Raw genomic sequence first — 25,547 nt, 5'->3', positions numbered from 1 at the left:
TAGTGAGAGTGACTGTGATGGATAAAGAAACTCCAGTATTGGCAACAGTAACAAAAATCCATGTCATGGATGGATTAGACCAACATCAAGAGATTAGGTGGTGTGCAATCAACTATTGAATAGGATAAATACCATAAACATTAGGGCTACATTTTAAAGACGAAACTGCTAAATGAAGGTCAAAGTGAGCCGCAGAGTTTTTTCTCTCAGCAGCCTGTCTACTTACCTGGACTGATAAGCTCCACATGAGGGTGATTCAGTTAAGAGGATAATAATTAACAATCCCCCAAAGCAGACAAACTCTGTCACTGAGCCAGTTGAGAGTCTCATTCTCCCGTTCATATCCTCAGCTTGCGAGTGCTGTAAGTCACTTATGTCAGAATTAGGAAGTTAAGGTAAAAGAGCAGCCAATGTTGGAATTTACTTGATTAACATCTGGAGGTTGCCCTATTGGACTTCAGTGTGATGGTTCTCTGTGCCACAGATGGAGATTCTGAGACTCAAAACTTTATCTCAGCATGTGGGCTTCCAATACTTAGAAAAGTGTCCCCCATTCTATCTATATATCCACCACCTACATCTAAACTACATCTATATCCACATCTCTTTGCACTATATCTGTCCACATACATAGTCTATGGTTAAGGTTTTTCCTTGTGTTAATTTTTCTATTATAATATTGCTAAGCAGCCCTAATTAAATAAATTCCAAATAATACACTAGCTTCCATTAGAGTTATTTACAGTTTCTTTGGGTGTTTATCAGACATTCATTTTTCACGCAGTAAATTTTACTGTGAACCCAGGACCACTGATTCATCCAGGGTGCATCTTTTGAGTTCACTTCAACAGCTCTGAAGAATTTAAATGGGATGAAGGCCAGTACATCCCTTCACCAGCTTCTACCAAGCAGTTATCACTGTGCCCAGGTTGCTCAGCACAAAGAATATGTGGATACATACGTGCTCACTTTAAGTAAAAGACTCTGACCTAAAGAAATTATGTATTTAGGCAAGTGAGACATGCAGTGGGTGGAAGAATATTAAACTCTTCTTTCCTTTTGAGTGGGAGAAAAGAGGGAGAGATCTGAAGCATAAGTATTAAATAATATTAGGTAATCTTTTTATAGCACAAAATATGAAGTTGCTTTCAAAATTCTGGTATAAATATGGCATAGCACCATAAGAGTAGAATCATGTATATCTGTATTAAGGTACCTGTAGTAATAGATCTTATATCTGTCCAGAAAGAGCAATATACTACCCAGCTACTAAGAACTTTTACACTGATACAATTTATAAAATGGTATCGATTTACTCGTGCAGTAGAAAGGCATGTTCCTTGCAAGTGAAAAAACTGGTAAAAATATTCTGGGTAGTGGTTTGTAGGAGAGCTTGAAACTACATTTAGCTCTTCCACAGATATAGGAAAGGCATAGTTTGGCACTTTTTTTTTTTTTCTTTTTTTTTTTTTTTCCTCTAGATTTTGATCTGTAGGAAGGAATCGGTTGAAAAATCAACCCACCAGTGAGTCAATTGGGAAAAAATAGGGATTGTTAAAACTAATGCTATGTTCATTTAAGCCATCTATATGATCCAAAACAACTGTAAATGTCATGCACAAAGGCTTCTTACTAGAATGTCATTATTTTCTCTTCCTATTATTATTCAGTTTAGTAATCTCACAAAACCAGCATGTTTCACTTAGGCCAGAGTCAATAAAGGAAAAATCATCACCTGTAAAACAGATGCAACTTCTCCTCTAACACACCCAGGTTGTCTGGTTCTTTTGGTCTAATATTTGCTATTTGTCTTGGGTCCAATAGTTTTTTTCAATTTTTTTTACTACTTTCCAAACCGGCTTGTCTCATCCCTATTAGAAAGAGGGTGAAATTCTGGCTACAGCTACGGCTGGCAAGTCAGTAAAACTAAATGTTGCTTCTGCAACAGTCTATTTGTACCTTGAATTTTTATTATATTTGTTAAATACTTTTATTTTTCTTAATACAGAGTAATCCTTGTGATACAGCCTTTAGTGAGAATTAAGATAAAGGTACAGTCACTTCAATGTTATTGTATTATTAGTCCTACATATTTCTCCCTGTCTCTGTTGGAATTTGAATTGCTTCATCTGTCCCAGTATAATAGCCTGGCCCATAAGCATCCCGGCTAATGAAGAGAGTCTGTTGTGGATTTGTGTCTTATATCCCTAGAGCTCCACTGCAGTAATAGATTGAGTGCTGAGACCTATAATTTTTTTTTCCCCATAAAATTATTGGACCATCTGTGAGGTCTCTTTTGCTATGCCAAAATTGCTTAGAATTCTTCATAGATTGAGAGTTGTGGGTTGCAAGGACACACTATGGAGTGTGCAGGCAGTATGATCACATTGCCTTTTCCTCCTCAGAGATCTGAACAAAGACAGAACAACATCTGCATACAAATGACTGCAGAAAGGCTGAATCTTGGGGCCATATCCATGGGTTTAAGAGCTTAGGGATTCACTGGGCACAATCCTTCACTGTTGTGAAGGTCACCAGTGTGCCTGTGGAAGATCCTTCAGCCCTAACCATACCAAACAATCTATCAAATCCATCAGTAATCTATCAAAAACCACTTCACATGAGTAGGATTCCAAGCTCTGAATTGATTGCCTTTGGATGCCAGCTTTGTGACCTCTTCTTGAGAGAGCGTGGTGTCAAGAGTTCTGTACTGCAGAGGGATGTTTCTAAGGATACATATTGGAGCTGTCTTAATTATCCAAAGCACCTGGAGTTCCTAGGAGAGAAACTGTTGAAGAAATGTAAAGCATCATTTTTATACTGAGAATTAGGGAGCTGCCAAGGTTTTCTTGTCAAACAGAAATAGCAAGGTTTTGGTTCTGAACTTTTAAAAGTAGCCTTTAATAAGCAAATACTTTTAAATGTGAAGGCTATTGACTTAGGAACATCTGTAATCCGCTCTCTGTCTGGGGAGAGCTGTAAGCCTCTTCATGCAAATGATATGATGAATAGTCTAAAGCCATCGATGGCATGCACCAGGGTAAGCTTTTTAATGCGAGAAGCACCAATGAGCTTTTGAAACACATCTTCAATTTTTTTTTTTTTTTTTTTTTTAATGGATTAGTTGTCTTTTGTTATTTTTAAGCCTTTTCTAGAGATCAGCTGGTGGCACTGATAAATTATCCATGGAGCTAGACAATCTCTGCTTATTCAAAGCACCCTTTTCCATCAGGGAGATTGGTCTGAATGGAATGTGTTACTTTCCATTGACATGATTTTATGAAAGATTTCTTTATGGCAATACTTGCTTCACTTACAATGCATTACTTTAAAATAGCATGTCATAGTGATGGAAAAGAGCATATCCAGGGATGTCAGCCCAGGGATGTAATGCAGTGAGAAAAAAATAAATACATGAGACTTCCTACCTAACGTATACTCCTCTATGGTGCACTCTCCATACTCCTATAAATATGAGAATTGGTGTATTTTCAATGCTAATATTGAGACAGAACTGAGTCTACCTTTTGTCCTGTTATAGAAGTCAGATGGATCACCTCAGGTATTGCATGTTAGCAAACAAACCTAACACAAAATATCAAGAGTTATCAAACCATCATGATTATATTTAGCATGTTAGAATTAATTTTGAGACCTCGATTGAAGCATACCTCTACTTTTATGAAAGGTGTCGATTTCTAATGTAAAAATTAGTACTGCTTGAGCAGACTGTAATCCCAGTCTATTGATAAATTCTGTTTCTAGCAATGGCTGATACAACCTGAAAGAAACACAGTGCAAGAAACCCCACAGTATTTAATTATGGAGAAGATTGCCCACAAAATCTGCTTTAACCTCTGGTAGTTAGAGGCTGTCTTAAAGCCTGAGGCATGTGGGTTTGTGGGCTTGTATCCCTTTCAACAATTCTGTGTTTAGCAAAATACCTCTTGGAGGATTTTCTGGAGACCGATGATTTTCTTACCCATTGAATGTCCATTTTGTCCTAATGCACTGACATTATTAACTTCTGGGAAAAAGCCTCCAAGGATACCTGTGTGTGAATAAGAAAATTCCTTCCTTCATGTGAATAGTTAAAACTGTCATGCTTCCTGAGAAAAAACCCATGAATATATATATGGTATATATATAGAGCACTCATGAAATGTTTATTTTTAAGTAGAGAGAACATTAAAGATAACTTGCTTTCATTTAATTTTACATGTGTCAGAAAATGTGATATGTTATATGGTGATCAATGAAAGAATTTTTTAGATGGTAAAAGATCCTAGATTATTTTTGCTGATGTCTTTATTATCTGATATCCTCCTCAGGAAAGTCTTGAGCTCTGAGCCACCTTGGATTTTTGTTTTTCTCTTAGGGAGTTCAGCTGAGCTGAAGCAGTAAAGATGAGTACTGACTCAAGAAGTAATTTTGCAGTGTTGTACAGCAGAAAAGGTAAGTCATATTTCCAAAGGCTGTACTCAGGTAACTCTGATTTGGCTTGGGATTCTCATCAGCCGCTTCACAGCCCAGTTGTGTCTTGCTTTAATTAGCCCTGAAATCAGCTGCATATGAGCATTTTTGTCTCTATAATCATGTTTCCAATAAATGTCCTGCCACACAAAAGGGGATGATTTATGGCAAGTTGTGGGGAAGGGCAGCAGCTCTGCATCTTACTTTTCCATGTAGGGAAAGGCAGAAATAAAAATGTATGCAAAAGATAGAGGTGCAAGCACATCCCCATGAATATGCAGTGATCTTTCTGCCTATGGTCTTCAAAGCAAAAAAACCCTCATTTTAAAAATGGGAAAAGTAATCTAGATAGATTTCTGCTACTGGTTTCTTGATCTGTATTCCCACTTTTTTCATGCTTAACACTACACTTCCCATAATTCTTGAAACAAGCAAAAAGTTGCATAAGTACTGCAAATTATCTCATGGCAACTTTAAACTGCAAACTCATAGGGAACCTAGCAAGTAAAGAGTTAACCCTGCAAGGATTTGGTATTACAGCGAAACAGCAGCAGGAAATTGCACCTGGATTTTCTTTCATTTTTCTGAACCCTTTAACATGAAGGGCTACAATACACTCGTCTGATAAAGCACAACGTGCATGACTTTAACACCACTGTTATTCTCTTATCCACAAAGTACATTGCCAATGTAAAACAAGGTACGAGTGCTAATTACTTTTGTTAAGGCTTATGCTTTCATGGTAACTTAATACAGCTAATATCCAGGGTAATTCAGAAGGTTCCAAATACAAATAAGGGGCAGAATTAACATTTTTCTTTATAGTGCTAAAGCTACTGGAATTATGTAAGGACAAACAATACCCACTGTGGCATTTAGGCTCTTTCTCAAATGACTTACACAGTGACTCTTTGAAGTCCATAATACAGTGTCTGAGTGAACTGCAAGTTTTGCTCCCTGGTGCACATAACTCTGACTAAAAGCTTGCATAATATCCACTTTTTCTGTATTTTCCTGATTTTTTACAGCTGTAATAACTACAAAATAGGATTTTCCTCCTCTTTATGGTAGATTTCTTGGAATTTCAGGGACTGATGAAGCAATGCCTGCCATATCATGAAACAACATTTTGCTTTGCATGATGGTGCTTAGGAGTTGCAATTCACAGCCATTGTGTTCCTCCTTGTGTCTTGTGGCCAGGGTCCCAAGTGAGACTTCTTTTTCCAGAGTGACTTGACCCACTGTGGGAGGCAGCTCACCATGAGGGATACATTACTGTGGTAATGTGGTTTCAGCTCCCTCCACAAATACCATTCAAAGGGATCCCTGGAAAGTGGACAGAGAATGACCAAAGCTTTTAAAGGTATGAGCTGCGGGGATATAACCTGACTTGTGTCAGAAGGAAAAGAGAGTGAAGATGAAGGCACAAAGAATAGCTATGGTATTTCATTTAGATTTTTTTTTTCTATATGAGCATAAAGCAAAAAGTATCAGTCTGACAAGGCCATCAGGGATGTATTTCGGTTAGACCTCAAGGGACAAAAAATTATTCTAGTACTGACAAGTAGGGGAGGTCTCAGTCTCTACTGCTGGGGTCTTTTAAGAACGGCTTAGGTGGATATTGGCTGGTTCAAAGCAAAAATTTACTGAAACTGTTTTAGGGTGCATGAATAGGCTTCTTGTGGCCCCTTAATATTAACCTTTTCAGAAAAATAGACAGTTTAACTTGCAACTACCTTGGAAATACCTGGGTCAATGTGCAAAAGGAGAGGAGAGGAGAGGAGAGGAGAGGAGAGGAGAGGAGAGGAGAGGAGAGGAGAGGAGAGGAGAGGAGAGGAGAGGAGAGGAGAGGAGCTGGTTTCTGACCTCTTTGAGTGACAGAAGCAGTCCTATTACGTAGCCTGCCTGAGCAGACTTCTTTATGAAATCTATGTACATTTGTACCACTTTATATTTAGTTTAATAATTTATCAGTGGTTAATATTTCAAAAGAGTAAAGTAGAAAATCAGATAAAATTTTTATACCTGCTATTAAAAGTTGAATTGAGAGATAATCCAAGCAATCATCCCCCCAGACCTATCTACTGAATCAACCTGGCTTGGAGGAAAAGGGAATCCTGACACTCTATTTTGTGCTCAGCATGAGGATGTGTGTGCTTGTGTGTGTGTTGTCCCTGCAGTGATTACAACCTCTCCCAGAGATACTCGTTCAGCTGGTCACCAGCTCCTGCCAGGTCACTGTTAAAAAGATCTCACAACCTGTCACCTTACTGGCTCATTTTCCTGCTGTGTTACCTGATATATCCAAGGTGTGATCTTTCAGCTGGTGTAATACTGACTCATGCATTTAAAGTCTTTGCTGCTACTAATATCAATAGCACCAAACTGATTTGTTATATTTTTACTTTTTTGATATTTCATGGCATAACTGAGAAATCAATAAGCCTTTTGGCTGTCACCTTGTATGGAAACTGTTGCTCCTAACATCTAACATAGTAATACAAGAATAAATTAAAAAGAAAGGAAGAAAAACAGATAGAAAACTTAAAAAATGGCTTAAATGTTAACTCAGGTGGTATTAAAATAGATTTTAAGAAATTTTAAAGGCTTTTTGTTTGGTTTTTTTTTGCTTACTCAATAAAAATGGCAGGAGTAATATAATAAGCTGTATGGTATTTTATAGCAGCTTTAATGCAGTCTAAGTCCATTAAGAGACCTTTCCTCTGCTTTTTCAAAAAAGGTCTTTCAATTTTCTTTTTCAAGGGAAACAGTTCACTTTTTTTTCCAGTTTTACAGCTTAATGCAGTGAGTCAAGCACAAGGTGGAGAGTACCTTTCTTGGGAAGTCAATAGGCTCTTGCTACAATAAGTCAAAGCAAATTTGTCGATTTTGGTGGTAACAAAAGCAGGGCAAAGATAAAACTACTGCTGCATGTACCTGTGGCTGAAGAGGTGCACAGGTCTATGAACTGATAAATCTCGGGTTTTTGGTTTCTTTTCCGACCTGAGATTTCAAGGCTGGTGGTTCGAGTGGGTCTTTTTCTGTCTCTGCTCCCTGTGACCTCTGAAGGCTTTGGGTCTGGTGCGAGAATGAAGCAGTCTCAAGGCCTTGGTTTTCTTGGTTTCTCGTGTTGTTTATTAATTCTTATCTTACAAATTCTTTGTGTCCGGCCAAGGTGTTCACAGCAGCTCAGACACGATGTGTCTGAGACAGACTTCCATGATGGGAAGTCACTCTGCTTTTATACGGATAACTATGTACTTATTATTTACCACTCCATACCAATGCCTACTAACTATACTAGAAGGGTCATTTTTATTTTGACCCAATCCTGTCAAACTACTTTGTGCCCATGTCACTGCAGAAAATGGATGCCAAGGGAGAAGAAGAAGAACTCAGGGTTCCACCCTAATTCCTCACCTTGTCCCCTTGCATCTACATTCTAAAAGTCCCAAGACTGCAAAACTTTCTACCTGGTGATAAACAACACTACTGTCTGTTACATATTTGTGACTTGCAATTCTTCTCTGCTTGGAAGTTTTTCACATGGACCAAAATCAAAGACTGCGTCTTCCTGGGCTCTGTGCCAGGCAAACCCCCCTGCACAGACCCTAGACCCTCTTTTTTGGGTCCCAGGCCTCTCTACTGAGGTCTGTGACCATCCAGGGCACCCAGAGGGATGCCCTGGACTCTGACAATAAACAGCTTACAGTCATGATCAGACATTTCAGATTAGGAAACAACAAAAAGTTGAGTAGCCAAAGAAGATGATTGAAGGAATTTTATCTAAGAAACTGCACCAAAGCTAAAATATATTTGGGTTTCATTCTCAAAGGTGAGTGCTTTCATACTGCAGAGGGCTTTTGAGAACCTTTCTGTGGGGTGCTGAAGCAAAGTGACAGTGGTGTGGATGGATGGATGGATGGATGGATGGATGGATGGATGGATGGATGGATGGATGTGTAAGTGGGCTTTCACAGCCCCTGACTTCAGGTGTGTTTGTTGGGTCACTCGTGGAGCCTGGCTCTGTGCAGCTCAGCACAGCCAAGTCAGCTTTCCCCAGGAGCAACAGGAGGAGCTGTGACCTGTCACTTGGACATGAAATGTAGATGGTGTGACTGTGGCCTGCTCTCTCATGGAGTTTGTACATGGTGGAGGAACATCTTTTCTTCTATTCACAGAAATTTTGTACATTTAAATTTCTGGAGTTAAACTCCCATTTGGTGCTTTTTCTAGATAGCAGGCAATAAAACACATGGCATGGTTACATCACAGAAGAGTATCCTCCATTTTCACGGGAAAGAAAAAGAAAAGAAATCAAGGCTTACCTATCCTGAGTCTTTGAGAAGCCCTTGTGCCTCTCAACGCCCATACAGCCAAAGGCAATGCATCCTGCAGGAAAAACAAAGGAGATGGCTGAATTGCTGTCCTATCAGTAACAACTAATTCCCTTTCTCCCTGGCCATTCTAATAACACAAACACTTATTCAGTAAAGAGATAACCTAAACCCCTCTGATCTTAATAGGCCTGTTTCTATTGACTGCAGCAAGTTTTGCAATAGGCTGTGAAGATTTTATTTCTGCTTGCTTAACTGGTCAGACAGGGTTTCTTTTTACATGCCTTTGAGGGAAAATGTGCCATCTTCTCACTAGAGCATTTACTAAGTTCAATTTTTCACGTTTAATTATTTATTAGTGATGTGTTTAAATAGTCAAAACCTAAGGCTATCAAAATCTCTATCTGAAATATTGTATCATTTGGACAATATTTGCTTGAAAAAATCAGATTCTATATGTTTTAGAATAGCAACCAAAATTACAGCTATCAGAAAGAAAACAAGAATTATAGGAACAGCAAATAGTATTGATTTAGCATTCATCATTATTTCAACTTTAGTTAACTTATGGTTAATTAAAATTATTTGAAAAAAATAGAAGTAGTTTATTTATTTTTAATTCCCCTTATGCCATATTTTTTATTTGGGTGAACTATTTTTTACTGAAAGTTTGCAGCTATCATCCAGTCCACTTACTTAAAATATTTATGCATTATCTACTATGGAGAAAAAGAGGTTCTCATATTCTTTTTAGGATTAAGAAATTTTTCACAAATGGACAATAAGAAAGGCTTAATTTTTTCTAGACTTAGCTAAGAATAATATAGAATGTTACAGTGTCAAATTCCCAAGCAATAAAGTAATATGAGGTTATAGTGGTGTTGTTAAGAAATGAGATTAGTGACTTGGATATTGTTTAGTTTGAACAATATAGAGTAGCATTTCTTATTCCCCAGAAAGGGAAAGAGCATGTGTGCTGCCCACAGCAGCTGGCATTTACTGATTTCACTGGACTCAATATCTTTACCCTGGGGTAAGAAAGTCAGTGAGGTCTCATTTTGTACTGATGTACCAAAGGGTGAAGAGGTGAAATGGAAGAGTCCTGGGGGTTTTATCAGCATTAAAAGGGGGAGTGCAGCTCCATCCACCTGAAGATGAAAGGGTCCCTTCACTGAGAAAAGCCACCCAAGAAAGGTGTCAGCCACAGAAGAGGACCCTGTGGTGGTGCTTGAATTCAATTCCAGTTGGGTTTTCACTGCTCCAGTTTGGTTTTATAAGTTGTGTTTTATAATTGTTTTGGAAAATTGTAATTATTACTATTGTTTAAGATGGCCTCTCCTTCCCTCAGACTTTCCCGCCAAACCTTGGTTGTCCCGGTTACCCCATCCCATAATAGTTATTTACCAGTTTTCGGTTATATGTCAATCTTTAAGTTATATAACTTCCCCACCCCCTCATCATGCATTCCTCCTCCCCAAGTTACTTATTATTGGTTCAAAATTTGTTCATTCCCTTGTTACAAGTTGGCAAAAGGTTGTGATTGGTCCCACTCAATCCCACCCCTGTAACCCACTCAATAAAGAGCCGTGTCATCCCAAGGTCAGCGTCTCTCCGGAGCACTGCCTTGGGGACCATGCACCCCCTTGGCTGCAAATCCTGAGAGTCCCACCTCTCTATTCTGTGCACTATCCGCACCGTGGTCAGGTTTGCTCACTCCTCTGGCAAAGTGGCCCCCGGGTTGTGGTGGCGGCAGGGCTGGCCGGAGCTGCACCCTTGGTAGCCGACCACTGCAGGACCCCCACAACCTCCCTCTGCAAATACCTTGAGACATGAGGTCCCTCAGGGTCTGATGAGGAGAAGGCATGGCAGTGAGGTCACCCCGAGGGTAGAGTGCAAGTTTGCTAGAGGTCTCTTGCTGCTGGCTCCTGTCACACCATGCAGTTGATGGGGCTTAGGGCTTGTCCTTGCCTGGAGGCTTTACAGCAGTGGGAAAAAGGCATCATCAAACCTAAGCAGCTCTGCCTGAGGATGCAAGCGTCACTGTAGTTGGTGGTGGTTGGGGTTCATGTAAGATTCGCCTCCTTACCTGTGTCAGCAAGTGACTCAGGGTGGGCTGTCAGCCTTGCCATAGAGACCAGACAAAAAAATAAAGCCAGGCCCAAAAGAGTCCTTCTCTGGGATTTTTTTTTGCCTGTTGGGTACATTTGACTTCTTGACAGACACAGTTCAACTTATTTGTAGTTAAAGATTAATTTTTTTCTCTTGATAATACTCCCAGTTCAATTCTTCATTTAGACATTTCGTATAATTAATGTTTTTGCTGCTGGGTTTAAATTTTTTTCAGTAGACTCCACAACTGTTGACATAATTTAGCAATGTACAAATTGCATGTAACAAATTTTCTTAGGACAGATGTATGACAGAAGACCCCTTTTGAAGGAATGACCTTTCTGCTGTAAATAATGTTTTCTTTCCTAGCCTTAGCTCTAATTTACTATTTATATAGCAACAAGTTGCAATTATAAATGTCTAGACGTTTTAGGGAGCAGCTCTGGAATGATGAAAAGTCACACTGCTGGCCATTGCTGTATGTATTGATTACTATTACTTGAGGTGCAGAGTACCATTTAATCACACTATTTACAGTGATACCAAAGGCCAAGACAATTCAATGTGTAAATGTGTAACAAGCAAAACTTTGTGGTGTTCAGAGGATATTAAATCCCACAATTTTAGAAAGAGGAGAGCAGCAAACTTTCTCCTTTCCTGGTGTTTTTTGTCACGTTCTTTTGCCTATGGCATTTATTTCTCACTGGTGAGACTAAGCGACAGCTAGAAACACTCTTGTAATACTGATTCTCAGGCAGGTGCTTGAAATACTTGACTTCATTCTCATTTATATGTTGAAGCCCTGTTGCACTGCCAGCAGCATGTAAATCACAGCAACCCATCTTTGACTACTAGTTTTGATATAAATTGCTGCACAATAAGCAAGAAATGAGCTAAAGGCTACAAAGCAGGTTCAAAGAATGTCCTCCAAGAGACATTTTAAATTTCATGTTATCCAGAAAACACATGTCCCTTTTACCAAATCCCCAGCTGTGACAACTGATATGGTAATCTGGGAAAGAAGGAAGACAGATTCTATGCCATGAATATCCTTAGGTATTTAGAAGCTGGCAAAGAAATTTGCATGTGAGACTCTTACTTGGCAACATCTACACCTCAGGCTGTATGTCTGTATGAACATTTGATTTCACCACATTGCCAGGGTTGGAGATGACAATGGGGGAGGTTGTGCTTGGACTGTGGAACCTAAATTTCTTCTCCTTTTGGTCACTGTTTTATTGGAGGAGGGTGGGGAAAGGCACTTTAGTAGAGGATGAGCTCTCCAGAGCTCTGCATACATGGATTCATCCTCTGCATACAGTACTGGTAGCAATTTGTCTGTAGTTTCTTCCATTCTTGCTGATGGAAAAAAAAAAAAAAAAAGGCTTTCCATGAACCTCAGGAAGCTGTTAGTGCAGTTTGGAAGAGTCTGCTAGGACATACTGCTCAGAGCCAAATTTAGCCCTTGGTATCTTCACAGCACTGGCTGTGAAGAAAAAGAAACCACATGTGTAGTGGTTTCCTCACAAGGGAGAAAGAAATGTTAGCTGTAAGCTAAAAGGAAAGAGACAAAGAGATTCCTGCAAACTGTGAAAGAAAACTCAGTAGCAAAGGCAAAAACTTGTCTGTTGGCTGCTCCGTGACAATGGGAGGAAGCAAAGATGAGACCTTACAAATTCATCCACTACATAGAGAGAATCTTTGTTGCTGCCAATGTGGATTCAGCTAATTCCATGTTTCCTGTGCACAAATGAAAACTTTTTCTGGCCTAGGCTCATGAATACAACATTTTTCTCCTTACTGCCTAGCTGTAGTGCCTTCTGCCTTGTTCTCTTTGCACAGGCTTCAAGTGCTACTCATCAGCATCCTTCCCTCTGGCCTTATAATGGTGATTTCTTGCTGCTGGCCTCACGCCAGTTGGGTTTCCTTCTGTTTCTTCACAGCCTCAGCACTTTGTAAGGAGGGATTATTATCACTGTGCATGATTAGAAGTTAACAGCAATATTTTTAACCTGTGTCACTGTCAAACATAAAGAGAACTAAACCCTACAGACTCTACTGTCTGGTTAAGAGTAGACACAGTGTTTGCAATGTGAATGAAATCAGTTCTGAAGCGTGGTAAAAGTGTTAGGCATTACTGCTCTCACACTTTGCATACCTCGGTCAGCAAGCACAGGAAGGACGGGAGAAGTTCAGGGCATTGTTTTTTAGGAATCTGGGACAGTGCAATTGAGTGTCTTAAGCAATGTGTTTATCCCATTAGCAAAAACAGTGACTACAAGTCTAGTGATATTAACAGAGCCAATTCTCCCACTGCCAGAATTTCCCTTAGATAAAATAGCTTAAACCATTCAATCCAGAACTGCAGGAGCCCTAATTGCCATAGTAATCAGTCTTGAGTTCAGTGTAAATCTCAGGTATTAGTAAGTTTGCATCTGGTCTGAACTTTCTGGTTGTACAACTAATGTGGCAGGTCCCTTGGCTTGAATTTGTTCACCTTTGGTTGATCTGAAGGTATTGAATGGTTCATGTAAATATTCTAACTAAACCTATGCTTGGTCAGACCTGGTTTGCCAGGGTCCTAAGTTAAGTTCTGCTGCAAAATGTCTTCTCCTCCTCCTCCTCCATTTTCTGCAATGTTGAGATGGTGCAGCTATTTAATATTAAACTTAAAGGCCAACTATTTGTATTCATCTCTCAAAGGAGAAGGAAGAATAAGCAAATGCTCTATTATGATTGCGTGCATTTATATTTGATAAAAATGGTTGCAATTTATATGCAAATTAAGTGTGACTCAGCCTCCTGGCAATTTGTCAGTGGGACCCTCAGCATCACAAACCATTTATGTACCTACCTAAGCAGCCCTGGGGCCGTCTGGAGGCATTTTAGTGAAGAGCAGCCAAATGCTGCTTTAAGGGGTTGTAAACATGTTCAAACTATGTGTTTATACAGATACAAGCCTGGCTTACCACCCCTCTCTGAATCACTGAATCCTCTTTGCTCATTCCTAAAGATGTTTTCGTGTGTAATGCTGCTTTTCATAACCTCTCCTTTCACATAGAGGCTCAGTGGTAAACGTGTCTTGGCTTTAAAGCACAGATCTCCACAGCTTCTTTGGGATACTCACAGTGAACTTGGGGGCAAAACCTCTTTTTAGTCCACATAAGACTACTTATTATGACCTTTTTACTACTACATATTATTACTACATGTTACTACCTCCCTCAGTGCTTAACAGCCTTGGCAGATGGCAGCAAAAGCATGAGCACCACTTTTCACATCCATTGGAAAATACTCTTGGCTACCATCCTGATTTAACCTGCTCCTCCTTCAATTTTTCCTGATGGTTTCCTGCCATTACCCTTCCCTTATCTCTCCCATTTTCCTATCTTCCTTCAACAGCATAAAACAAGGACCACAGGATATGTCTTGTGTCTTTCCTCCCAGACCTTCCTGCCATGTCAGCTGGACATTTCATAATTTTTCTGAGGAAAGAAAACCATTTCTTGTGTATTTGTGCCCTTTCCTAACCCTCACTTTGGAGGGATACATTTAGGGATATAGAAACAGTCCATCACATAATTCCACAGCCCTCTGTTTGGTGCTGGTGTACATCAAGGTCTGTATATACACATGAAGAGGAGTAGACCACTCCTGTTGGCAAAACAGAGACTTGTGCCAAACAGCTGACCCACACATGGGTTCAGGAAGGGCTCTCAGGAGGTATCACAGAGAAAAAAGAAGTAATGGAAGCCAAAAAACCCAAGGAGGAAAGATGGACGAGGCCATGTCCAGGGAAGCCCCAGTGTGAGAGTCCCTAATGCAATACTGTCAGTGGCAAATAATACATCTAAACATTCCAAGAAGCAGATGTACAAGGAGCAGTGATAACAGAGCTCTTCTCTATACTAGATTTAATTTTGTTAAAGGATGGCTGGAATTAACTCTGGTTAGATAATGCATTTGTAAATGCTAGTATAGGCAGTCTGCAAACATTTATTCCCAGAGATGAATGTTTGTGGCTTACTGAACTGGCTGGTTACCACAAGTTAACTGGCAATCAATTACAGTGGTGACATACCACAACAGGGGAACCTAAACCACCCATGACTCAGTTTGCTGTTTGTGATTGTTAATGGATTAAAAAGTGAGCTTTTAAAGAGAAGATGAAAAAATATGCATGTGTTTTAGGCCAGTTATTTGATGGCCTTTGCATTCTCAATAGCTTTCAAGTACATGCAGAAGTAATCTTTGCTTTGTATGTATGAGGAAATCAGAGGAGGAAATTAGTTTTTATTATTGGTATTGTCACACCATAAAAACAGGGTCACTGAATAAGCCAGTGGGCATTTTTCAGATCACCTTATCTTGCCAAGGAAGAAAAAAGCTATTAATGAAAGAGAAATTAAAAAAATAAATCAACATATAGAGAGAACTCTGAAAAAAAATATAATTATGGCATGTCATTTATGATGGGAATGAAAGTTTGCAGCTGTAGAATTCAGTAGCGCCAGTGTGAACATTTCAAAGTTAGCTGCAAGGTATTATTTATTGGATTGTTTCATTTGAATTAAACTCACTTTAAAGTTCCAGAAAGAATGCTCACACCTACATTTTTCATCCAAGGTTTGGCAATTCTGGATGACATTCTCCTTCTCCTCTCCCATTCACTCCACCCTCCCAGAGACGAGAGACTAATCCTATATAGAGCCACTGTAGATATAATTGAACCCCAGGGTGCCAGAGCAGTGCTGCTTTGACATGAATTCCATATAAAGGTGTTTCTGTTACTCTACATTTGTGCTGTCTGTGGATTTTAGTAGTGATTTACAATATTGATTGATTACTATCCATCTTCCTTGATATTCTGCTTTGCATTCCACTTCAGAGAGGCTGAATTAATCACTGACAAGGCTAGCAGTCTTAAAAGTATATCATGAAACCACATTGCTTTATTAGGCATATATTCTGGTAACACATTGTTTATAAAAATGGCATTTCTCCTAGGATCCAAGCAGTAAAACTCATGGGCTCCTGTACAAACTAAGAAGAAAAGAATAGAAAGAAAGAAACAACAAAAAACCCCAAACAAAACAAAAAACCTCTCACCAAACAAAAACCTCCCATACTAAAATTTAGTTAATCTGAACTGGATTTCTCTCATAAATTAATTTTTTTTTTTAAATCCCTTCAGGTGTAATCTAAATTGAGCTGCTTCTATTCTGAAACTCCTCTATAATTTTACAAATGTCACACTTTGAAATTTTTTTTTCCAGCTGAAAATGTTTATTATAATTTATGAATAGCTTCAGCCTCACAGGTGCATTTTAGGTGTATTTTGACAATCTAGTTTGAAGGAACTCAACTATTAGAAATAATTTAAGAATTTTTTATAGATAACATGCTGGTCCTTTGAAAAGGTACATCAAGTGGATTTACTTTGTCCTTGTGAAATCACCTTGCCTGATTAGCAGCACTCACTTGTTCTACAAGACCTCCATAAATTAAAGAAGTACTTGTGTTACAACTACACTTGGTGGTGGTAACGCACACTAGGGACTTGATCCAAAGCCTGTGAGAACCAGAAGCTCAGTGAGATTCAGGTCAGGATAATTGCTTGAACTCACGTAGTGGTATTGAGAAAGGTGAGCTTATGGACTGCTTGGCACCCCTAATAACAAAACGCTGCAGTGTCCTACTCTTCATCTTTCTCTCGCATTTTTTTGTTCTGACATAGTTTCTTGTTGCATTGTGGAAGGTTTCTGGTCTGGAGTGAATGATTGTAAACAAGCAGGCTGCTTCTCAAAGTGAGGAAAATCCCTTTTCTAACCTGCCCCATTACTTTTCTCCCTGCATTTGATTTGTACAGGCTGCACGGGTCAAACAGACCTTGATTTCAGCAGAGGTGGGGTTTTACCCTTGAAGGATGGGATACTTTTTTCTCCTGATGCATTTCCATCACAAAGGCCGTGATTGTGAGACAGAGAAACCCAGACTTTGGAATAAAAAGTCTTTTGTAATCAAAGCAGCAGGTAAATGTTTCTCAGGCAATGTCTGAACCATCAAATTCTTTACAAAGTCTTGTTCTAGCCCACCGTTGTGCAAATAAGCAGGATACTCCAAATGAAGTTCAGAATGGGTTGAAAAATGCAGCATGGGGAGGCAGAAGAATTCTGGGCTATTGTCATTCATGTTGAATGATGTTTAGCTCTTAAACATCTCAAGCATATTCCTGAAAAGCAGCCTGCTATAAGCTATGACTTGCAGTTCTGTTTTGGCCAGTAGAATCTCATGGTGTATCTTATCCCTGAAAAGCAGGTAAACATCTCTGAAGTGCTCATTTTGCAGCAATGAGTGGTTAAGAGGAAATGATGGGCATAATTACAGTATGTGCTTTGTGCTATTAAGCCAGACAGCCAGTTAGTTGACTGTGTGCCCCAGGGCAGTTTCTAAGTTATCTCTACCAAAGTGGAAACCAAACTTCAGTTTAATTTTATTTGACTTGTAGGATCTGGTGTGCACATAATTTGGAAAGAGCTAATTTGCTGGTAAGCAGCTTTTAACATTTCACATTAGATTAGAAAAGGATATGCTCTAGAGGTTTTGGATGATTATTCACTAAACAAACAAGCAAGCAAACAAAAATCTGTAGCATCTAGAGCTGAACTGCTGCAAAGAAAATTAGATTTAAGAGAAAAGAAAGAGAAAATTAGAGAGAAGACAAAACTGCTGGGGGACCGTGTGTGAAACAAATACATGGGGCATACAAGTAAATGCAATTTCATCTATTTTTATATTGATTCTCTAGTCAGTTTGGCAGGCAAAGGTTTGGCAGACCTGTAATATTCCTATCTCAGTCTGATCTATTTTCGTGATTGCCTCAACATTTATCCCAAGAGTTGAAGACAGTTGGGGTGGAATTTGGAAAGCATTTGCTCGGGAACGCGTTGCATTTACTTAAGTGAGGGTGTGTTCCTAAGTGTCTTGTGTTAAAATTTAATATATCAAGGTATTTTATTATATAACCTGAAGTTTTCAGAAGTGCCACAGGCTCCAAAACCACCTGTGGATTGGTCGTTGCACTAGTCTGTTATTTCTTCCATTCCCATGGTGTTCGACACCTCCACTCATATTCCTCAATCCTTTTTATGGCTCTTTATCATCTCAAAATATTTTACTCAGTGGCCATTCTCCACAAAGCCTCTTGTCAATCTCATCCCCATTCTGACTCCAACTCCTGTTGCTGCCTGATTTCTGCCTCAGTTATTTCCATGTAAGTGTTTTATTTTTATAGATTCGATCTTTCCTTTTTTATTGTGTTGAAATGGCTGTTCCCAAAGTCTCAAATGTCTTTTTGACCTCATTTCAGTCCTTCTGGTCATCTAAATCCTCTCTTTCTTCTTAATTGTTTTTGCTAGTGCCTCCATAATGATACATTTCCAAGATTTTTGAGGTTCCTCCAACCTCTCAGGGTGCTCCCCCACACCCCAGCATCCGAGTTCTCCCACTAACTCAAACTTGTTCAATTGCCATTTTCATGGAAGAGATTCCAATCTCTTCTCACTCCTAGCCTGTCTGAACAATATCTCCGTTCTTTTGAATTTCAGGTTTTTCCCTGTCAAATGGTCTAGGATCAAATGAAATGAACAAGGCCCAACTTTTGTGAAATGAAACCTCCTTTCACTCTCTGTGATCTTACCCAGTCAATATTGCTCAGATCCTACTTCAGTTTTCCGAAACCAAATCAGATCAGAGAGTATGTGCATGTATGTGCACATCTGAGCTTCCTCCCACATGGATAAGAGCTGGGTCACAATACCTGTGAAGCAATTGAGATACTCTTTTTTTCTGCAGCCATTTCCAAATACTGATTTACCAACTCTGGAATATACAAGAGAAAATTTTCAAAAGGAAGAGACAGATCAACAACTCAGGGGAGTATAACTGATTATATAAACAATTTAGACTTTTCTTTTCCCTTTGACTTTTGCAAGCTTATTTTTACCTGTGTTTTATTACAAAGCCTTTCCTATTACTTGACTATTTGTAAAGCTTAGATTCAATATATGAAATCCGCAGCCTCTCTTCACAGATAACATCACTGACAGCTCAATATATTCTTCCCCTTTGGTGGAAAAATGAAATGAAGCAAACCTTGGAGTTAATGAAGAAAACACAATGGATATTGAACAATGCACCACTTTTATAAATTAAAAGTTTTTCTTAGAGGAAGGAGCATAGCATACACACAGTTCTTGCTTCATTTCAAATGGTTATAGGACTTTCTTGAGGACTCCCATAAGTTGTTATTCATAATCCTAGCAACAATGATTTAATGTACTTTTATGGAGTCAGGCTGCCTCTGCTGAGGCAGTGATGCCTGATCAGATCTCTATAGTTTATTGTTACAGTAAATAAAGGGCTTTTATATATATATATACACATATAAAGATATATATAAAAATGATTTTTCAACCATGGGATAATACCAGGTTATCCGTGCTTGAGGAATTACAATGACCTTTGGGTCAATGGAATCTGTAGTAAATCACACTGGCAGGATCATTACATTATTCCTAAATTGTTTCTCATAGATGAGCATCATTTGGTTGCACTACTGGAAAAGATGGACTCACAATGCTGTCACCAAGTCTTTCAGTTATTGCTGGTGTGGAAAATAGTGGTCCTAGGCATGCTGAGCATATTTTAAGACTTGGTTTTTCTCTCAACATAAGTTATCTCTGCTCCATTGCGATTCTTTGTTTAAGATCAACTCTGTTATATTTTCATTTTCCCTTTATGTTACTGCTGAGCCCTTGTGACTTTTGATAGGTGAGAAATGCAAGATTCAGTGCAGGATCTGTGACACTTTTGGAGGACGCTGTAGAGATGTGAACTGAGGTGCTGATGACATCAGTCCCCAGTGCTATTAATGCAGCCGTCCAGGATCTGAGCTTTTGGCAAGGCTTTGACCAGCTTGTCCATTTAGTCAGCCTGTAGAGCTGGGACTTTCTCCAGAGACTCCCTGGTGTTTGGAAATCTCCTCAGGGAAATAATTATGTTACAGAAATACTGAAATCGTTGTGTTTGATTATAAGAAATGTGTCAAAGACTGGACCTAGACTGCCATGTACATTCCCAAACTGAGGTAAGTACACTCAGCTAAAACGAATTTTGAGATCATGCTGAGTTTGTTACTTGAGCATTGCTTAGGTCCTGCAGTCAAAAGCCCTTCTCTCCTTGCTCCTTGGATCTACATTTTTTGCACAAAGTCATGGTCACAGAAATTAGTGCAGCTGTTGTTCAGATGCTGGATGTATTTGATGTTCTCACTCTAACTCATTGGTAACAAAACACATAGAGCAACACATAGCTCTGCAAGCCTTCTTCCAGACTACAGGCAAAGGCCAAGCTCTCTTTGCAACAAGACAATTTTCTACTCCCTACCCATTACCTCTGCAACATTAAGTGGCTTTCCACTGATGGAGCCCTGTAAAGAGACATTATAGTGTAACAAAGCTGTTCCAAATATACTAAAAATTGGTGCGTCAAGCTGCTACAAGAAGCCCCTTATGACAAGAAACAAATAAAGCTTCTCTGAAAAAACAAGTCAAAACCCTGAAATGCTCTGACTTCTTGAGCACTCTTGCTGTGACTTTATCTGTTAACACATATCCAGTTGCACAGCATGGTGCAACATTAAACAGGACACTTCTGACATTTCTGGGTAGTTCTCAAGATTATGGTCATGGATCAGTATTTGGTTGGATGTTTATTCATGGCTTTATCACCCTTAAATATAGTATCCCTTCCCAAGCACTGACAGCAACATTAAATGTGCTCTAAGTGCCCAAGTTTTGGGATACTCTTTGGACTCTCCCAATGCCAAAAGGATCAAGAAGTGCCTTGGCCACCTCTGTCTCCTGCTGTTGGGCACTGGAAAGATGTCCTTTCCAGCCATTTCTGCTTGTGTCCCTACATAAGCCTTAAAAAGAAGCACATGGTCACTATTGTTAGTGAACCTGGTACTGAGGTACTGAGGGCACATGGATTGTACAGTTCAGTTTAACCACTTATTGAGCAGAGATTACATTTTTAAAAAAAGGTACAGGCAGAAGCGTGTGGTCAGCCTGCATATGAAGTAGCTGAAATGGCTGTTTTCACTCCTTGCTTCTAGGACATAGCAATTTAGGAAAAGAATACTAAAGATGGAACACTTGAGAGTGTAAAGAGCCTGGGATTTTGTGCCTGAATGTTAACTTTGCTATGGGCAGAATTTTAGAGAAAAATTGCTAAGGGCTGTTGGCCATATGAGTATGTAGGGAGAGAGAGAGAAAGCTAGAGAGTGAGAAAAAGTGCAGTCAACCATGCACCCATCCTCTACAGGAGAATTTTTGGGGTCAATTTCTGAAATAAAAGCTATATTCTAAAAGTACTCTTGTTAGTCTTAAGTGACCCAGTACAGTGAGTGGCCCTCCCAGAGGCATTAATCTTTGCTAATTCTGTCAAAATCTGCACAGAAAGGAGTTTCTCTATTGACTGGTAACTTAAGATACCTTTTTTCCCACAAGATTTTCAGCCACTTTCATCTTTATGTGTTCTTATTTTCTGCTTGTGATTTTAAGCTGAAAGACCAGTCCTGTGAGAGGATGCTTAATTAAGAATAGTAGTGAGATAATGAAAGAAGCTGTTTGTTGCATCTCTTGTTGCTTGGTTGTGGCTTCCCTTGGTGAGTTTGCCTAGGGAGCAGACAAGCTGCCCTTATTCCATGATATTTCAGTTCTGCTCATGAGGAAAACTACAGTCACCCAAACTGTACATTGTCCTGATAGCAGAATCTAAATGTGGTTGCTTTTCATGACAACAGATGGAGGAGTATTCTTGGGCAGCAAAATAAGTGCAGGACAAAAGAAGGTCAAAGACGAGCTTTGCATTGCGTTATTTACATCAATGCTGGGAAAAAGCCTCGTGAGCTGAGAAGGGGTAAGTGGAGATCAAAGGTGGGCATTAAAGTTTTTTGAAATCGATGAGTAGGATTCTACTGACTTCTGTGAGCTCCAGAGCAGATGTGAACAGCTGTCACATTGCCACTTTGCCTATGTGGGTTATCTTTTTCTTCTAAAAATCCCAGTGCCAAATATAGCTCTTCTGTAAGAGATACTAGAGTTTTTACAATTCTTCTCCACATTTCTTATATAGGTTTGTTTTTTTTAAAATTTTCTCCCCTTGATTATGGATTTTTCTCAATGTGTCAAAAAGACTATGGACTTCATCACAAGGTTTTATCAAGTGGAAATAATAACAGGCATCTAAACCAGGAAGGTTTGTGATATGCAGTCTTCTAATTAGGTGCGTAGTGGAACAGAAACACACAGAGTTATTTTGGGAACATATTATTAGGAGTACAGAAGACTTGAACGTGGGTATCTTTATTTCCCTGTAAATTCTCTATAGTTTAACTGTGGAGTATCTGAGCAGTATCACTTAACCCTTCTCAGTCCAGCTGCTTAGCTGAAAACCCTCTCTTAGCTGAAAGGTTTTCTACCAGGATTAGGGGTTAGTACAGCAGCTAGAGGTGCTGAACTTTTGTCAATAAACTCAGTCAAATTCTCTTTCTACACAGGGTGTAGCAGAAAGTAAGAACAATGAGACCAATTCCTTGCTTTTAGACAGAACTTTTATCAAGTTTTGGGCCTCTCCCTACAAGAAAGCCCCTGAGGTGCTGGAGCAAGTCCAAAGAAGAGAAGAGTAAATGGACCCAAGTTGTGCCAGGGGAGTTTAAATTGGATATTAGGAAAAAATTCCCCATGTAAAGGGTTGTCAAGAATTGAAACAGGCCATCTAGAAAAGTGGTGGAGTTGCCATTCCTGAATGTATTTTGAAAAAGTGTAGATGGAGCACTTAAGGACCTGGCTTAGTGGTGGCATGGTCAGTACTGGGTTAACAGCTGGACTTGATGATCTTAAAGGTCTCTTCAATCTAAATTATTCTGTAGTGACTTTTTAAAGTGTTTTAAAAAGAAATCTGATATATCAACAGGGAAGCCACTGCAGAGAGTGATGTTATGACAGGTCTGAGTGCAGTCAATGCTCTGACCCTCTTGGTTTGAGATTGTAAGTCAGACTTCCCCAGTTGCAGTAAAAGAAGCCGTCAGAGTGCTATTCAGTAAAAAAATAACAGACAGCAATAGTGTAGAGATGGAGAAATTATTTCTTGGTGTCTCGGGTTTGCCTACATATATATGTAAAAGCTATTACCTATGAGTAACACTGAACAAATAATCTTCAGATGTGTATTTTCCTGTAATACCATTTTTGAATGGAAATGTGTCTATGTTGAGTGGCATGGATGTTCTCATGAAAGATCCTGGGCTAGATTCCATTGAAGTCAGTATGAGAAATCACATTCTATCCTTACTTTAAAACCAGAGGCTATCAGTTGGTGTCTCAAACAAAAGCAGCTGACAGAAAGCACTGCATGTAAGTGCACACAAGGTATCTTTCCTTTTCCTGAAAAACTGAATATGGAAAAAGTAGCAGTGGGCAATGGGTTAATGAATCATAAACTAAATCTTGACACCTCCATTGAAAGAACAAATGAAGATTAAGTTCCTTTGGAGAGTCATGATTTTCATTAAATTTATGAACTTCAGGATCAATAAATTCTAATCTCTGATGTCTTTACATTATTCCAAAGCTTCTTGATGGGATAAAGCTCTTATAGGAAGGCAGTGAAGTGATTACATTAGATAAATTGGGAATAGGACAATGATCTGCAGACCAGCTACAGCAGGACTCTTGTGGACTGGATTATCCTCTGGATGCACAAAAGGGGTCAGTAGCAGGTAAATTAAATGATGGGCTGCCAGAGAAGTTAATAACTATAACTCCCATATCAGATGCAAAGTCCTCTAAAGGAGCAGCCTGGTGCATTCATTAGTTACTTGACTTCTTTCCAAAATCCTCAACAGGGACAGTGTCACCACATGGTCAAAGAAGGGCAGAAGTGTGAGGGGGGGAGATTGGCATGGATCACTTCAGCAGCTGCATTCCTCTGAAAATCCTGAAACCCAGAAATTAACTGCAAACCTCTCGAGCCTTTTCAAACTGAATTTTGCTGCACTGCTGTCTGCAGCAGTTCAGGACAGCCCCACACTTCCTAAAAACTGTGAGTGGACAGCTCCCTGTGCAGAGCCTGTCTCGGGGTGGAGCTACAGGAGGATATTTGCAAAGCTTCCCCAGAAACTCAGGACAAAGAATGAGTAAATGAAGAGAAACAATCCATTGTTTTGCTAATCTGGATGAAATATGAGTTAATTACTCATATCAACCCTCCCATCCTCTACAGTTTCTATAAAAATGACTGCTGAAACCCTGTCACTTTTTTTCCTTCCTTTTGCCTTATTTCTACTTCAACAAAAATAAAGGATTATTATATTTGCTTTGAGTGTTTATCCATTTATGCACTTTAAGAGCTTGATCCTGCCTCAACTGAAGCCATTAAAAGACTTTATGTATAAGTCAAAACTCTTGAACTGGTAGCTGTAGCTTTTAATCATATATTCGGTCATTTTCTTGGGCTCTGCTGTTTTTGCATGGCCTTGCCTTACAAAAAAGCCACACTTTGAGTGAGCTCACCTAAAGTCCTTCAGACCAGCTGAGCAGAGAGATCTGCATGAAGCTGAGCTAAGCCTGAGTGCTGGAGAGGCAGTGACAGCAGGCAAGGGACAGGATGGAGCTGTACAAACCCCTCTGCTAATGCAAAGGAGTATTGGCTCTGATACTGGTGCTACGTGAGAGGATTTAGAATGGAGAGACTGTTTCTACTCCAGAGCCATAGGTGAGTCTTGTTCAGCCCCCAGATGATCACCTTTTGGGGTGATAATGAAAACTTTCCATTTAAAAGCAGCTGTAGAAAATAGCAAATAACCAGGGGAAAAGGATGATAACAGCAAAGAGAGCATCATGCTTTGCAGCGGCACACCACGTTTGGGGCATTAAACCTCAAACACACTGAAAGTCTTATCTTGGACACAGCACTACAGTGAAGTAGCCTGTCTGTATTGGCAAGGATATGAGAGTCTTTCTGTTCTTCTTATAACTGCACAGCTTTTGAAGGAGGAAAATAATGTGAATTTGCTTGGGCATTGCTGATTCGGAAGGAAAGCCATTCTGTATCAAATAAGGCTTCTTGCAACACTTTGGGTTTCCTCTAGCAGTACCTCATTTAATCACTGCCCAAAGCCAGCTTCAATTGCTTTGAGGAATTTGCCTGCTGGATCAAAGCAGTGGTCCACCTAATCCTGTGTTCTGTCTCTAACAGTGACTGCCTTGTTCAGAGAAGAGAGGGGAGATCTCCACAGGCAGTTTCAGGGATACTTTTCCCAGGGAGCTGATAAGATCATGCCAGAGGTGAAAATATGAAGGCTGAAGAAGTGAAAATGAATATGATTAAAAAGACATCAGGATTATCAAAGTAGATGGAAGAATGTTAATTAAGAGATGGTGCAAGGAAGACGGTATGGAGGGAAAGAGCAATACTGGAGAAACACATGTCCTACCAGGGGGCATTTTAGTAGTGTGAATACTCCCTTTAACGTTCTCAGAACAACAGATGGTAAATCATCAG

Source organism: Zosterops lateralis (assembly GCF_965231275.1).
Source record: "Zosterops lateralis genome assembly, chromosome: 7".
Lineage (NCBI taxonomy): Eukaryota > Metazoa > Chordata > Aves > Passeriformes > Zosteropidae > Zosterops > Zosterops lateralis.
Note: the sequence above shows the minus strand (reverse complement) of the source record.